This window comes from Adiantum capillus-veneris, chromosome 19 (assembly GCF_014529385.1).
Source record: "Adiantum capillus-veneris isolate H3 chromosome 19, ASM1452938v2, whole genome shotgun sequence".
Taxonomy (NCBI): domain Eukaryota; kingdom Viridiplantae; phylum Streptophyta; class Polypodiopsida; order Polypodiales; family Pteridaceae; genus Adiantum; species Adiantum capillus-veneris.
Genome location: NC_140949.1, coordinates 18887947 through 18904140, shown reverse-complemented (window position 1 = coordinate 18904140; position 16194 = coordinate 18887947).

Genomic DNA, 16194 nt, shown 5'->3' with positions numbered 1-16194 from the left:
ACTGCCGTTGAGGCATTGTCACAGTCTATGCTTACGGGACAGTGACATGACAGTCAGAGACAGTACAGGTGCAGGACAGGTTTACCCACAGCTTACAGTGTTAGAGAGACAGTGGTTTTTGGAGCTGTTTTTTGGTCTGTTTTTTGAGTACACCAGAGCCATTTTACAAAGGAGACTCTGCCAAAATTTCTGCGGAATCTGAAGCTTTCTTGGTTGATTTGACAGGTTGATATTGGTTCAAAGGTCGGTTTACAGGGGAAACTCTACCGAATTTTTCCCAGGAAAGTAAACTACTGTGAAGCGTAGCTATGGCTGGATCACAGGACACTGCTCTTTACAATATCAAGAAGCTGGATGGAACCAATTTCCCATTGTGGAAGCAGCAGATTTGGCACGTGTTGGTACAAAAGAAGCAAATAAAACCTATAAAGCTCAAGGGAATAAAACCAGAGGATATGGACGAAGATGAATGGAGCGAAATGGATGAATTGGCACTTTCTACCGTTATGCTGACTTTGGCAGAAAGCATTTACTTCAATGTAGCAGACGAGATGTTGGCTTATCAAGCATGGTTAAAGCTGAGTGATCTTTATGAGAAGCAGAGTGCAGCTTCACAGGTATACTGGCTTAAGAAGCTTGTTGACTTGAAGATGAAAGAAGGGAAACCTGTGTCCAATCATCTAAATGAATTCAACACAATCTACAGTCAGTTGTCAGCTCAAGGTGTCAAGTTTGATGAACCTGTTAGAGCTATGTTACTATTGATCACATTGCCGGAAAGTTGGAACACTTTTTGCACAGCTTTGAGTAATTCTACACCTCCAGATGGTTTGAACATAGCAGGTGTAGAAGGAAGTCTGCTTACTGAAGAAACCAATAGAAAGACAATGGACAAAGGCAAAGGAACGGCCTTAGTTGTCAGGGGAAGGACCAAAGAAAAGTACAAAGGTGGAAAGAGGAATCAGTCTCGTAGCAAGTCCCGCAGTGCTAAAGGCAAGAGTGACATAGAATGCTACCATTGTGGCAAGAAGGGTCACATGAAAAGAGACTGCAGAGAATGGAAAGTAGAAAAAGGCAAAGAGAAAGCTGAAGACCATGGTGAGAAGAACAAGTCCTCAGTGAAGATTCAAGAAATAAATGTGACAAACACTGTTGCAGAGGATGACAGTCTAGTGTCAGGAGACATCTACTTCTTGAAGAATACAATGGACTCAGCTCTTCTTACAGCATCTGATGGAAATGCACTGAGTGACTGGATTATAGACTCAGGGGCATCACTTCATGTGTCTCCAAACAAGGAGTGGTTTACCTCTTATGTGACCACTAAAGATCATGTTCGGCTAGGCAATGGGCAGACATGTGAGATCTTAGGTGTTGGAGATGTTCAATTGAAGTTTCAGAATGGCTCTTCTTTCACGCTGAAGAATGTGAGACATGTTCCCGCAGTTACAAAGAGCTTGATCAGCACAGGTTTACTTGATGATGCTGGCTACGTCACCACTTTTGGACAGAACATGTGGAAGATATCCAAGGGTTCTATGACAGTAGCACATGGAGTAAAGTCTGGGGGACTTTACATGATTTATGTATCAAATGTCTCTAAAAATGTAATCAATGTAACCGAGCAGCCGAACGTTTCTTTGTGGCATAGCCGGTTAGGACATATGTCCAAGAAGGGAATGGAAATCTTGTCTCGTTCTGGTTATTTGCCTGGCTTTTCATTTAATGATTTTGAATTCTGTGAACATTGTCTGTATGGTAAGCAAACACAGCAGCCACATAAGCATAGAAGCAGTAGAAGAGATACACAGTTGGCACTTGTTCATAGTGATTTGTGTGGACCTATGCCTAACCTATCTCTAGGGGAAGCTTCTTACTTTATGACATTTACAGATGATTACTCGAGGAAAGTATGGGTTTACTTTCTCAAGCGTAAGGATGAAGCGTTTAGTGTTTTCAAAACTTTTGTGACACTTGTGGAGAATCAGAGTGGCAAGAAGCTTAAATGCTTACACACTGACAATGGTGAAGAGTATGTTTCAAAGGCCTTTCACGACTTTTCTGAGTCAAAAGGTATAAAACGTGCACTTACTGCTCCTTACAATCCTCCTCAAAATGGTGTTGCTGAGAGGATGAATAGGACCATACAAGAGAAGGTCAGAAGTATGTTGTCTAATGCACAGCTGCCAAATGGGTTTTGGGCTGAAGCTGTATCAACAGTTGTTCATCTTGTAAATAGATCTCCTAGCAAGGTTTTGCAGAAGGATTCAGTGCCAGAGATGGTATGGTCAGGCAAAATGCCCTCATACAAGCATCTCAGAGTCTTTGGCTTTGAGGCATATACTCACGTTCCAAAGGAATTTAGGAACAAACTTGAGCCAAAGAGTAGAAAGTGCATCTTTCTAGGCTATGGTAATTCTGGTGAGATGGGGTACAGACTTTGGGATCCCGAATCCAGAAAGGTTGTCCATAGCAATGATGTTCACTTTAATGAATCCAAATATCATTCTAAACCAGAGAGGGTTGAGGAGATTAGAAGAGTTGTCTTCCAAGAAGATGGACCTGCACGTGCAAGACAAAATGTCAGGGCTCAAGAGGAGCAAGGACAGGATAGATTGGAACCACAGGTTGTGGCTGAGCCTGAGCCACCTATTGTGTGTAGATCTGGACGTGTCACGCGACCTCCTAATAGGTTTGTTCCATCTATGAACTATGTCATGTTGACTGATTGCAATGAGCCTTCATGTTACAAGGAAGCAATGCAAATGAAGGACTCCGGGAATTGGCAATTGGCCATGCAGTTAGAGATGACAGCTCTACATAAAAACCAGACATGGAAGCTAGTTAAATTACCACGGGGAAAAAAGGCTCTACCTTGTAAATGGGTTTACAGGTATAAGATCACCGCTCATGATAGTCAGCCAAAGTACAAAGCAAGGCTTGTTGCCAAGGGCTTTAAGCAAGAACAAGGCATTGACTTTGATGAAGTCTTCTCTCCGGTGGTCAAGATGACTACATTGAGATGCTTTCTTGCATTGGTTGCCATATTAGATTTGGTGTTGCACCAAATGGATGTCAAGACAGCGTTCTTGCATGGTGATTTAGATGTGGAAATTTACATGCAGCAGCCAGAAGGGTTTGTTGAGAAAGGCAAGGAAGATTGGGTATGCCAGTTGTTAAAGAGTCTTTATGGCTTAAAACAATCACCGAGGGCATGGTACCATAAATTCCACAAGTTTATGCTTTCTCAAGGCTACAAACGTAGTGAGTTCGATCACTGTCTATATACAAAGAAGGCTAAGGATGGTAGTTGGTTGATCCTTATTTTGTATGTGGATGACATGTTGATTGTTGGCAAGCACTTGGAAGAAATCTCAGCTTTGAAGTCAAAGATGGCAAAATCGTTTGACATGAAAGACATTGGTGAGGCAAGTCATATACTTGGTATGCGCATTGAGAGAGACAGATCAAAGAAGTTGATTTGGTTATCTCAAACAGAGTATATTGACAAGGTTTTGCAACGTTTCAATATGGAGAAGGGAAAGGCATTGAGTGTTCCATTGCCACCATATGTGAAACTTAGCAAACAAGATTGTCCTGTGTCTGAGGAAGAACAGGCTGAAATGGATAAGATTCCATATGCGTCTGCAGTGGGTAGTTTGATGTATGCAATGATTGCTACTCGCCTAGACATTGCATTTGCAGTGGGAGTAGTAAGTCGATACATGTCAAACCCACGCAAGAAACATTGGGAGGCAGTGAAAGGAATATTGAGATACCTGAAAGCTACAAAGAGTATGCGTATATGCTATGGGACTCAGGAGCTAAGTGTAAAGGGTTTTACAAACTCAGATTATGCAGGTGACTTAGACAACCGAAGGTCTACGTCAAGGTATGTCTTTACATTGGCTGGTGGAGCAGTATCATGGCGTTCTAGATTACAAGATTGTGTTACTCAGTCTACTACAGAGGCTGAATATGTTGCAGCATCAGAGGCATGCAAAGAATCAATTTGGCTTAATCATCTAGTAACAGATCTGGGAATCAAAGAAGAGATGCCTGTGTTATATTGTGATAGTCAAAGTGCTATACAATTGGCTCGCAATCCAGTTTATCACTCAAAGACAAAGCATGTGGATGTGAAGTATCATTTCATCAGGGAAATGCTCGAGGATAAGCAACTTCAGCTTTTCAAAGTTCACACCACAGAAAATTCTACTGATCTACTTACAAAAGGACTTCCCTTAGAGAGCTTTGCGCATTTTCGCAAGCAGTTAGGTAGTACATCACTTCTCTACATCTCTTGTATATTAGCTTGTATAGTAGCTTCTCTCACACTTAAAGTACCACATTGGACTTTAAGTGGGAGGTTGTTGGGGTATAAAGCCCAATGTGGTCGCCCAGGTAAGTGGGCGGGCCGCCAGGTATGTACACATATTCTTTTGTAAAAACCTAATAAGAACTCACTATGCTCTACACATTACAGTAGAGCGAGTTCACCATATCGTCGTGCTCTTCTTCTCGCACTCTCTCTCGCGTTGCACTTCTGCTCGTACTCCTTCACAAGGAACCTAATAGGAAAAGGGTTTGGAGGAAAAAAGAGCACTTATCTTCTCCACAACCCGCGAAACCAATCAAGCAGTGGCGAGTTAAGTCTCAATAGACTCCAACACACTATACAACACCAAGCCGACCGAGCTACCAATGGCGAGAAAAAGCTTGACAACCGTCTAATGTGCTACCAACAGCTCAAGCAATCAGCATGCTAAAACACCCTGATGGTACTATCAAAGAGAGAGCACATAAGCTACAAGATTATCTCTTTGGAAGACATCAGCAGCAAACCTCGACATCGAAAACCCTTGAGTTATTTACTCAAGACCCAGCTCTTGCCCAGCATATTGAGTTAAATTGCATTGATCTTCATATCATAGTAGAGCCAATCATGGCTATGCATAGACACACTTGTTCAACCCATGCACGCAGTCGTCCCGGAGAACGCCATCTAGGAGGGGTGGAAGGGTAGGGCACTAAGTACTAAGTAATGAAGGGCAATGTTTGAAGAGGGAGGAAAAAGTTCCATATTAACGTGTATTTTTTGCAAAATTACCTAATAATGTCCTTATAATTCATCAACAAGGGAAAATTCACTGAAAATATCTTCCCGATGAGTGTAAATAGTGTATATACTATCAAAAAATCATAAAAAATGGTCCTTTTTTGGGTATTTTTTAATCATTTTTGTTGATAAGGAGGCTTTAAAATTGAGAAATCCAACAAAAAGAAATAAAGCTGTGTTTTTCAAGGGATTTTCTTAATTATTGGATTTTCACTTTACTTTTTTAGAGCATTTTGCTATTTTTTTTGATTTTTCGAATAAAAAGGTCAAAAATTAATAATAAATAGCAGGGAAGCTCAGATGGAAAAACGAAAGACACGATATTGATCAGAAAGACAAGGCTATTTTCAACGAAATTAGAAGATAGAAGCGGGAAGCCTAAATTAGGCGGCCAGGCCTACTTTTGCAAATTTCTTACAGAATGAGCTACAAGAATCCGATCAGGGAAATTTTTGAGTCTAACATAGATTTCACGGCCTAGTAGGACTAATGGGGGAATCTGGGAAAATTTGGTTCGGGAAGTCCAAGTATAGATATCCAAGGTAAGCTAAAACGACCTCATTTCCACTTGGAGCCTTTGTAGAGAGAGTTTTCGGCTTCTTTCGCGCGTCATTTCCGGAGCCCACAGTTGACCTTTCTCAGCGCCGTCTCACACGAGACATGAGGGGTAAGTTCTTTACTCAATAATGATCCATTTTTTATGGCCGGTAGCTAGTCTAAAGCCTTAGAAAAAAACCTAGAAACCGAGAAGTACACGAAGACCTACAACCTAAAACTGACGATAGCGGCTTGCCAACTTGACCAAATCAGACAGGATTTGAACCATAGCATGCCCTAACATAATATAACCTTTCTATACCATCAGATGACCATTCGACTGGGGTAAAGGGCGTCCCCATTAGAGAAATTAGGGTTTTTGGCAAATGCCAAAATTACGACCTACTTCACAGATGGCTTGCTAATGAGGTCCATATACGATGTATATGATTGGTTTGGTGAAATCCATCAAGCAAAGCCCTCGAAAAGCAAAAAACGGCTCGAAGGTTACAAAGCGTCAAATTCGACATACGAGCCCAAACTGACTCCAAATGAGCCAGAATTGAACAGATAGCTTCACGACTATGTTACGGACAAGTCGAAAGCCTCAAAGGTGACCGACCAACCCAACAGATAGAGTAATCACAAAAAACGGTGATTTCAAAATTGACAGAGCACAAAGTGATGCTAGCATGACCAAACTTGACCAAATTCAATTTAGGACTTGTATTAGGTGTATGAAACATGTTTAGGTCAAAATTTGTGAGATTTGTAAAGTTTTTGTCATTGTTGTAAATAATCGCAATTATTTACTTTTGCATGATTTTTGCTTGGAAATTATCAAATCACCTCATCCATCATGTGTACACACCTAATACATGCCAAAAATCAAGTATGAGCCAAAATGACCACCCATTACTTGTAAAATTGCCAAAAGACGCAAAGAAGTCCTTGCAAGCCAAAATCTGGGTTATGAACAACTTTTCTTGATCCAAATCACCTCATATCTCATACCCACGGTCTATACCATGCCTAGAACCAATTTATGCCAAAAAATGTCAATTTTGGAAGAAAAGTTAATAATCGCGATTATTTACTTTTTGGTCAAAATTGGGGAATTTGGATATTTTGTCATCATACATGAAAGTACATGTGGTGATAAGTCCACTAGCCAATTTTGAATCAATTTGGATTTCAAAATCTCAAATTTCCTTTATATCTACTGTTTCAAAGTCCTAAAACCAAAATCTGGTACCATTTTCACCCTGTACATCCAAATGAGCCCATATTTCCCTCAGAGCATGTAATTGCATGTACTTCAAGCCTATAAAGCTTGAAGTACATGCAATTGCAATTTCCCTCAGAGCATGTAATTGCATGTACTTCAAGCTTATAAAGCTAAGTTTGCAAAAAGATTTCCAGCTGTAAATAATTGCGATTATTTACTTTGGTTGCAAATTTTAGTTTTGACCATACAGTTTTGTTCCTTGCATGATTTTATGCATCTTTGCTTGTTCAAAAATTGATTTGAAGCAATTTGGACTAGATTATCAGCATTTCAGTCTAAAAGGACATTCCAGAGAAAAGTCCGACAAATCTGCTAACTTTGCACTCTATTCACTGAACAGGAGCAATGCAAGCCGCGGAGAAGGCCAAGAAGAAATTAAACCAAAGGAAGAAACTTCAAGAACTGCCCTCGTATCAACTAGACCCTGAGTCAATCAAAGCAGCAAAAGCATCCTACCTTTCTAAAGAACATTTGGAAGAACACCACACGACGGTCTTCACTGCAGGTTTAAGAGTGAAGAAGGGCATCAAGTGGAGTTGCAGCTCTTGCCTAAAGAGATCTATGATGTAACTGCAAAGCCAAAAACCAAAGAGGCTAACCGCAGGTTGGGGCTCCGACATTTCTACGAACAAGAGCCTTGCGGAGTGGACTTTCAGAAAGCTTACGAGCTTCTATCCACAATCAAAGAAGACGGAACCGCCCAAATATCAGACAACCAAGGAAACAAGATCGAGGTTGTAATTACAAAAGAAATAGTGGTAGAGGCACTCAGACTGCCCACTAAAGGGATGACCATGCAGGCAAGAGACAGGAAGACTGCAGGCACCTTTACCAAGGAAACAACCGCGGCTACATTCGCCGATCTCATCCACAAATAGGTGGAAGAGCCAGTCCATCTGTACCATCAACACTTCCATTTCCTGGCAAAAAGGCCACCAAGGTACACGACACCAAATCATGCCCGTGGCCACCACCTTTACACAAGTTCTGAAGTCAACAATAAGGCAGCCTATGGACCACGCGCAGTATGTTTTGGCAACATTGAAGGCCACCAAGAAGGAGGGTAAAATAACATACTTGGGCGCGCCACAAGTATTAACAAGAATAGCCTATCATGCCATCGGCATGGCCAACAACCTATTGCCTGTCCCGGATCAGAATACATGGATCTTGGCAGCACAACCCTCTCCAAGAGCTACAAGATCAGGTAAAAGATCTTTTAAATCAGGTGATGAATCACATGATAGCTCATTAGAGCGACACAGCAGCGAAAGCTCTGACAACGAAGAAAAGAGAGCTAGCAGGGAGGAGATGAAGAGGACAGATGTGGCTGTCCACCAAGAGGAGCTAGCTCAAAAACAAGCGCACTAGCACTAGCCAAGCACAAGGAAAGGACCAAGAAAAGTAGGTACTCACAGGCCTGAAAGGACCTCGAACAAAGCATCATACAAGAAAAGAGGTTGAGGATCCAAAAGATCATTTAGAAAGAATGTACCAAGAGGCCAAATCCTTAAAGTTGAAAGAGGCCGAAGACACGGCAAAGAAAGCTGAGGAAACAGCTTCCCAAGAGCAAAGCTAGGCATCTCCCCGACCCACCTCACCGCCACCGGACCAACAGGACCAGCCCATGCCTAGTCCACCACCATCACCACCATGCCAAGAGACCAATGAAGAAGCCGAGACCAAAAAGGAAAGAGATTCTAAATTCACCCACAAAACAGATGCTACACAAAAAGTTGACCACACCAAAGACCAAGAGGAAAAGGAAGCAAGGCCAGAACCGGAGCAGGCAGCCGTAGAAAATCAAAAGCCGACAGAAGAAACTGATAAAGAGGTAGATACAGAAAAAGAGCATATCACTACACATGAGAAAGAGCCTGAGATGGAGAAGGCAGAAAGGCCTGCAACTGAAGAGACGGTGAGGGTTGAGACCACACCACCTATTTCCACTCAGCCAGAAACTGCCGAGGTATCAAAGCCTCAGGATGGCCAAGAAAAAGAACAACCATCTAGTTCTATAGAACCACCAGCACTTACAACACAGCAAGAAGCAACACAGGAGGCTGCCAGCACATCCCAACTCGCAAGTCAGGAGGAGTGGCAATCCAATGACGAAGTGATTTTACAAGTAAACGAGTATGCAAGGCAGATGCAATTCATGATGGAGAAACTCCGCTCAGCAGCCTTCAACCGTAGCACTAAAGCCAAAGAATTAGAAATGGTCATCTATGCTCTTCAAGGAGAGCTTGACGACAGGATGAGTACTATCAATGATCTCCAAAGGCAAGTACAAGAGCTAAAGACAGAAGCAGAACAGCATCAGATAGCCAGGGACAAACAACAAAAGGAAATGGAGGAGTTAGGTGACCTCCTCACTAAATTATCTGATGCCTGCAAAGTGAAAGATGAGCAGCTGACAGAAGTGACAAGAAAACTTCTTACCACCTCTCTGTCAGCTCAGAAAATTCAAGTGCAGTTAGATGTAACCAACGCTTCTCTCCAATATTTCGGACAGAGAATCAATGATCAGGCCACTTTCTTGCGGTAAATAAGAGAAAATCCAGCCGTGGCCTCGATCAAGGGAGTAGATGAAGTGTACAAGGCACTTGAAAAGAAAAACAGAGATTTAGAATTGGAGTTGAAGCTTGAACAGTCACAACGCAGAGACCTAGCACTGATGCGGGTCCAGAGAGAGGAGGAGCTCCTAAAGGAGATTGCAGAACTGAAGCAAATGAATCAACTCCTCAGAGATGGAAAGCCCGATACACAGGAAGAGGCAGGCACTTCAAAGCCACCCCAAATTGACATTCCCTCGGTCTTGTTTGCTGAATTTAAGATGCAGTCTATAGCAAAGCCGAGTGGTGAGGAAGACTTTCAGGTTCACATTACTGACGAAGATACAGTGCCAATGGTCCAGCTGTCAAAAGCTGAAGAAGACGCACTGAAGGAAAAGATCACCTTAGAGGTGGATGAGGAGTGGAACGCCGCTACGGATTGGCCGCTCACTCCCAATCAAATCAACGCTCAATGGCACCAACAATCCCTGCCATATCCTCTCATCAAGATAGAACTCTTACAGGTAAAAGAAAGGTTATACAAGGATATGAAAGAGGATGGCGCAGATAAAGACCACCCAAAGTGGAGGTTAAGCTAGCTGAACAAGAATCCAAGATACCTGATTCTGTTCACAAGAGCACCTGCGGCCTTACAGAAAGATCCAACATTCTGTCCTATACCTAGAGTAAGGACATGGAAAGCGCATGAAGCACTACAGAAGAAGAGGCCAACTTGGCTCAATTTTCCCAAGCTGCAAGCTCCAGAGAGAGGCTAAGAGGCAGAAGAATACATGGTGAAAACCCTAACAGGCGCCATGACATTCTTCAAGAGTCTGCCAGATTTCTCTTGTGCAATGCTATATAAGATCTGGAGGATGCTACTCACATGCATACAGGTTTTCAATGAGCCTGAGCAGACAGGAGCCCCATGGCTCTCATTTTTGGAAGGGAACAAAGGCCTATACTACGATCTGAGTGGGTAACCTTCATAAGAAATCCTTTATGGATTCTATGTCAGATGCATGTTCTTGCCCGCGCATAATATGCTAGCCTTTGAAGAGGCATTCTACACTGGTTTTTAACCTGGCAAACGAAGATATTGCGTCAGTGATAAGCAACCTCACTTCAAGATTTGTAGGATACTCAGCGGTGGAACTGAAAACCAAGTCACCATGCAATTTTTGCAAGTGCTAGAAAAAGAACGCAAAATCAGATACCAAAAAGCATTGGAAACACTGAAAGACCTCCTCGCCCGCTGTCAACCCGAAGACTACTTCAGCCCATAAAGCTGTGTCAAGGGACGACACAGGCGAGAAGGGGAGGAATGTTAGCAGCAAGCTAACGCGGACACCATTTTTTGGAGTTCTCCTTGTAAAACAATTATTATTTTGATAAATCGAGAATATTGTAACTCCTATTTTCTTGGTAAACTTTGTAATTAATGAGCCGGGGCTACAAGCTTCCAAATTGTATCAGCCAGTCAATTCCCAGCTTTGGTAGAACTCCAGATTATTACTTTTGACCACTCAAAAACCTTGGCTAAGGTATAAAAGCCAATTTTTGTAAGTTTTATATAAGTTTTTGGATAAGAAATACACAGCGTGAGCTAACAGCGCTCACTTCTCTCCTTCTCGTGCTTCCTACTCCCTCTTCGGTTGTCACATTGCAAATGTGTTTGTTGCATTGCAACTGCAGGTAAGAGCTCTACGCATTGACATAATCCATTCATAGTATTTTGTAGCTTTTGGCGTCGCCGACCTACGGCCTAATTTCATCATAACTAGGAATTTATATGTTAAGTTTAGATACATTTAGATGAATTCCGGGTTGAAAACGACTAGGTCAAAAATCCACTGCTGTTAATAATCGCGATTTTGGAACTTCACCTAAAGTGGGGTTTGAGGCCATAGGCATGTGTGCTTAGGTCTTATAAACTTATCCTAGAAGTTTCGTTATGTTTGGATGTCATTTGATGCCGTAACGGTTGTGATTTGCTTGCCGATGAGCGATTGGCTTTTGGTGATTTTAGTCACTTGAGTGTAGCTTGAGTTAGATGTGAGTTGCTAGTTGTTTTCCAAGAGATTGACAACCTCTTGTATCCTCTATGCACTAGTCGAGTCGGCTTCGTCCCATGGTTTGACAAATTAATTGTGGTTCTTGCTAATACTACAATAAGATAGGATGGTGAGGTTAGACATGCGTCCCACACTCGTCCATCTTAACTTGCGAGTCATCAAAGCCCCAATCAAGACTACCATCTACCAACGTCTTGCTCATAATGAAAATCATAATTAGTAGGAGATTCAATGCCACCAATAACATCATAAACATCAATATCAACATCCCAAATGGGTCCACATGTCCACAAGTCATATGGATACCATGTCAGCTCATATGAATGAGAATAGAAAATTTTACCCATTATCTCAACACGCACATCATCTATATCACAAGTAAGAGAATCCATAGGCACATTAATGCAAACACACCAGATCATATATGGCCTCATCTTTATGAGCATCCATACATGGAATGAGATCAATCATATCATTTCCCTCTTTGTCATACATGCACTCCAAGGTTTTCTCTTTCATGATATTGCTTTCATATAACTCCATTAAGGCTTTTATCATCAAGAGACAAAACCTCATCAATATGCATTTGGCTTAATCTCTGACTTAAGCTCAACATCAATGCTACAATTATTGTTAATGACAGAGGAGTTCTCATATGTAGCCCATGAAGAAGCACTAGATAGATTTACATACTCAAGCCATCTATCTTGCTTCAAGAAATCCACTAGCTTCGTCACACCCAACAAGTTTGTGCATGCAACCTTGAGAAATAATCATCCATAGATTTAATCCATACTTCTGCATCTTTCTCAATATCATCACCCTCTCCTTTAAAAGAAGGTGGTTGCATTTGTTTAAGCAACAACTCCTTCTCGTGAATCTCCGTATAGATAGCATCATTCTAAGGGTTTCCATTATAGAAGTGATTTGAGGATTCTCCTGAGTGTACGCATATATTAACATTAATGTTCATAATAACTCAACACACTAAGGTAGTTTCCAATTATCCAGTCCACTAAAACTCAATAGTATGACTTAACCAATCATTACTTATCCGATCCATTAAAACTCAGTCACATGACTTAACCAATCGTGACTTATCTCAATCACATGACTTAACCAGTCATGAGTTTCTCATCACATGACTTAACCAGCCATGGCTCATTCAATCCCACAAAAAAACTCACTTTCATGACTTAACTAGTCAAGCAAGTTCTTTGTAGAAAAACAACTCAATCTTCTATTCATAAAATCATCAAAATGTCATATAGAGGTCTACAAAAGATCTCTCGATGAGAAAACACAATAGAGGTTTCAACCATAACTATGGTACATGTCAATCAGCATAACGTAATATCTCTACGAGCTAGATAATGGGTATAGAAACCATACACATGAGGGAGCTTGAAGTAGCCAATTAAATCTTTTTAACCCATGCTTTGATACTAATTGTGAGGTCCCCAACCCCGAGAAGATTGGGGTGACTTGATAGATGGCCTCCTTTATTCTCCTTTGCTCTTGACGACACCCTACTTCGTTTCCACAAAGTAGAGATACGAGCAACAGAAGAGAGGAAGTCCTCTATCCATCGTTTACGTGGTTATAAGGTCATACGCCACAAGCCAGGTCGATAAATCTAGGATTCTAATGTGAGCTGTTTCCTAACATAAAGATGGAATCCCATTGACATATTTAGAATCCATAAACAACGCCTTTTTCTCCACGTTTAAGAGGCATGTCCGCAATCCATAAACCATAAATATGATATGAGACTTAGTCTAAACTAACCAGTAATCTTGTGGGCACGTAGATTTAGGACATCTCAACTCTTGGCACAATGAGTCTCTTAATAAGAGGGAGTGGAGAGTTTCTCGATTAAGCGAGACCACCCATCCTTGACTGGCAACCTAAGCTAGCCCCCACTTTCCACCCCACACTCACACTTTTAGCTTGTTTTCTAATTACTACCACATTGTTTTACATATACAAACATTGTTCCTTAATTAATTCTAGAGACACAGGTTCTTTTATAAAACCCTTCAAACAATACCAAAACAATTCAAACAAGGCCTAATAAAGACAACCCTATAAGTCAACAAAAATAACTTTTTCAATTTCTCATGAGTTACCGCTATCCGCGGACTTTTCTATCTAACCAACAGAGCCTTTGTAAAGGGTTTATTCGCTAACTGCGAATTGCACAACCTTCCTATCTAGCTAACCGCGAGACATCTTGCTAATCGCCAGGCATCCTGCTACCCGCGGGCATCTTGCTAACCACCAGGCATCCCGCTAACCGCGAGGAACAAAAAGAGAGCCGATAACCTCAACTTAATCTCCGCTAACCGTGGAATCATCTCGCTACCCGCGAGGAGCAAAAGATATTCTTTCAATAATTCTTCTCTTTAAATGATTCTTCAAACATGATCAACCAACTCCTCATATCAATCAGTAACAACTTATCAAACAATAACAAATTAAAAAATAGTAACAATTTAACAAACAATGATAATTTATCAAACAGTCCTTTCACTAATCTATGAAAACGTATGCTTGTTTCTTGTGATAGAATCACGTTTCCTGGACTGTTTAAGGGAATCCATATGCTTAGCTTTCTATGTCAACATGAATAGCAATGCAAAATTATAAGTTTCTCTTACCGGATTAGTGACATGTTCGATTACCTCCCGTATTTGAGACTAGACGATTTCACCTTCTTTTGGAGTCGATACCTCCGCTTGAGTTATGATTGGGGTAGATGATATCTTCTTTTGCACATTCCATGGAGGTGGAACAACATGAGCATCCTTCGAGCTTTGGGTCACTCGCTTTGGGGCCATCATAAACGAAGTAGAGAAAAGGGAACGAGAGAAAGAGAACTCAAGAATCCAAAGGGCAACACGAGGATGGTAGAGAAAAACTTGGAGATGGAGATGGCTTGAAGGTAAGAGCTTAAGGGAGAGAGGTTGAGGGAGAGAAGGTAACTCTGATGTCAAGGCAAGAGAGCTTCCGCTTCTGAGAGTGTGTTTTTTCAAAGTGAAGGGAGAGGGGTCTTTATATATGCTCTCAACGCCAGCTAAGAATAGAGGGAAGCAAGGAGAGATAAGTTTGCGCATGTTCGCGTCTTCTTTTTTATATATATAATTTTTTTTGTTTTATTTTTTGTTTTTTTGGAAACGGATTTCAATGCACGAATTTGATTCTCTAATAATAAAAGAAGCTTGGCTTCCAAGACAAGAACTCTAAACTTGACTCTCCCCTCTTCTTTTCGAAAAATACTCCCTCTTTCTTAAGGGACGGCTCTTATGTTTAGAAATAGACTTGAGGCTTAAGTTTTCTCATCAACCTATTGTTCCCAAGTGAAAAAAGATCATAATTAATAGTTCCAGAGTCCGATTTCCAATCTGATCGTCCATTTGAACGCATTATGACTTAACAAAATGCAAACCTTACATATTTGCAAGTAAATGAAATACTTTTATTGAAAAATGTTGGGTACCTTATAGAAGCCTAGTATAAAATTGTGTGCAAACAGATTGGGAGAGCATATACCTATGAATTGTAGAGCTTATGTTTAAATTGTGAGTTTGTTATGTTCAATTGTGAAAGAGGAGACCTTGTATTCATATGCATTGGTTGGTGTGTGCTGTAAATTCGTGTTTTGACGGGGTTTTGCTCCTATGTATTGTTGTCCTTTGGGTGGGCATGTGCTTGTAAAGCAGGGTTTGACTTGGAGTCACTAATCACTAGTTACTTGCTCCTTGGAGGTTGGTGGAGGTCCAATATGGTGTAGAGAGGGTCCCCCTTGATTTTGAGGTGAGTTGGGTCAAGATTTTGCATTGTGGGGCTTTGCAGAGTGAAGATGGTCTTTTGTCCTATATCGATGACTGAGCCTCAATTGCACCCCTAAACCTACATAGTTCCTTAACATGATTGCCTCAAAACATTTGTAAAATTTGGTCCCCATATGACTCCTTTATCTTTGGCGCACCGAAGATGCTAGGTCAGATTTTTTGAAGCTTTTTGCACTTTGGAGCTTAGCAATGTGTTTTCCCCCTATAGTGATGATCCTCTGGTTCAATTTTGGTAAAATTTGGTTGAAGGTGTAGAGCATAGAAGTCCCGAAAATCCACCACTCAGAGCTCTTGCTCTAAGGTCTAGAATGCAAATGAGAGAAATATTGGCCTACGGGGCTATACATGCCTAAACTTTCCCAATGCCTTCTTTCAATTACCTACCCAATGAGTTCATCATATCTAATTGCATACTCTTGGATTGAAAATTTCTAAAAATCAACATCCCTCAATCATTCTTTCGTGATTTGCCCAGATGGCTAGTTGGTGAAAAAGGCCGCTAAACTTTTTGATCCGATTAGCTTCAATTTTTTTCTAACTCTTCCCTTGAACTTGGAGATTTGGCGTTTGAAGTCGGAATCCAATTTTCATATTCTTGCTTATTTATTTTATTTATTTTGGATTTATTAGATTTATTAGCAAAAATTTAAAGAAAACTAGCTAAATCACTCAAAAAATTATATTCGATACTCAAAAAACTAGCAAACACTTCCACTCTTATTATCTAACCATATTTTGTGGATTGCTCCATTTTTTTCATGATTTC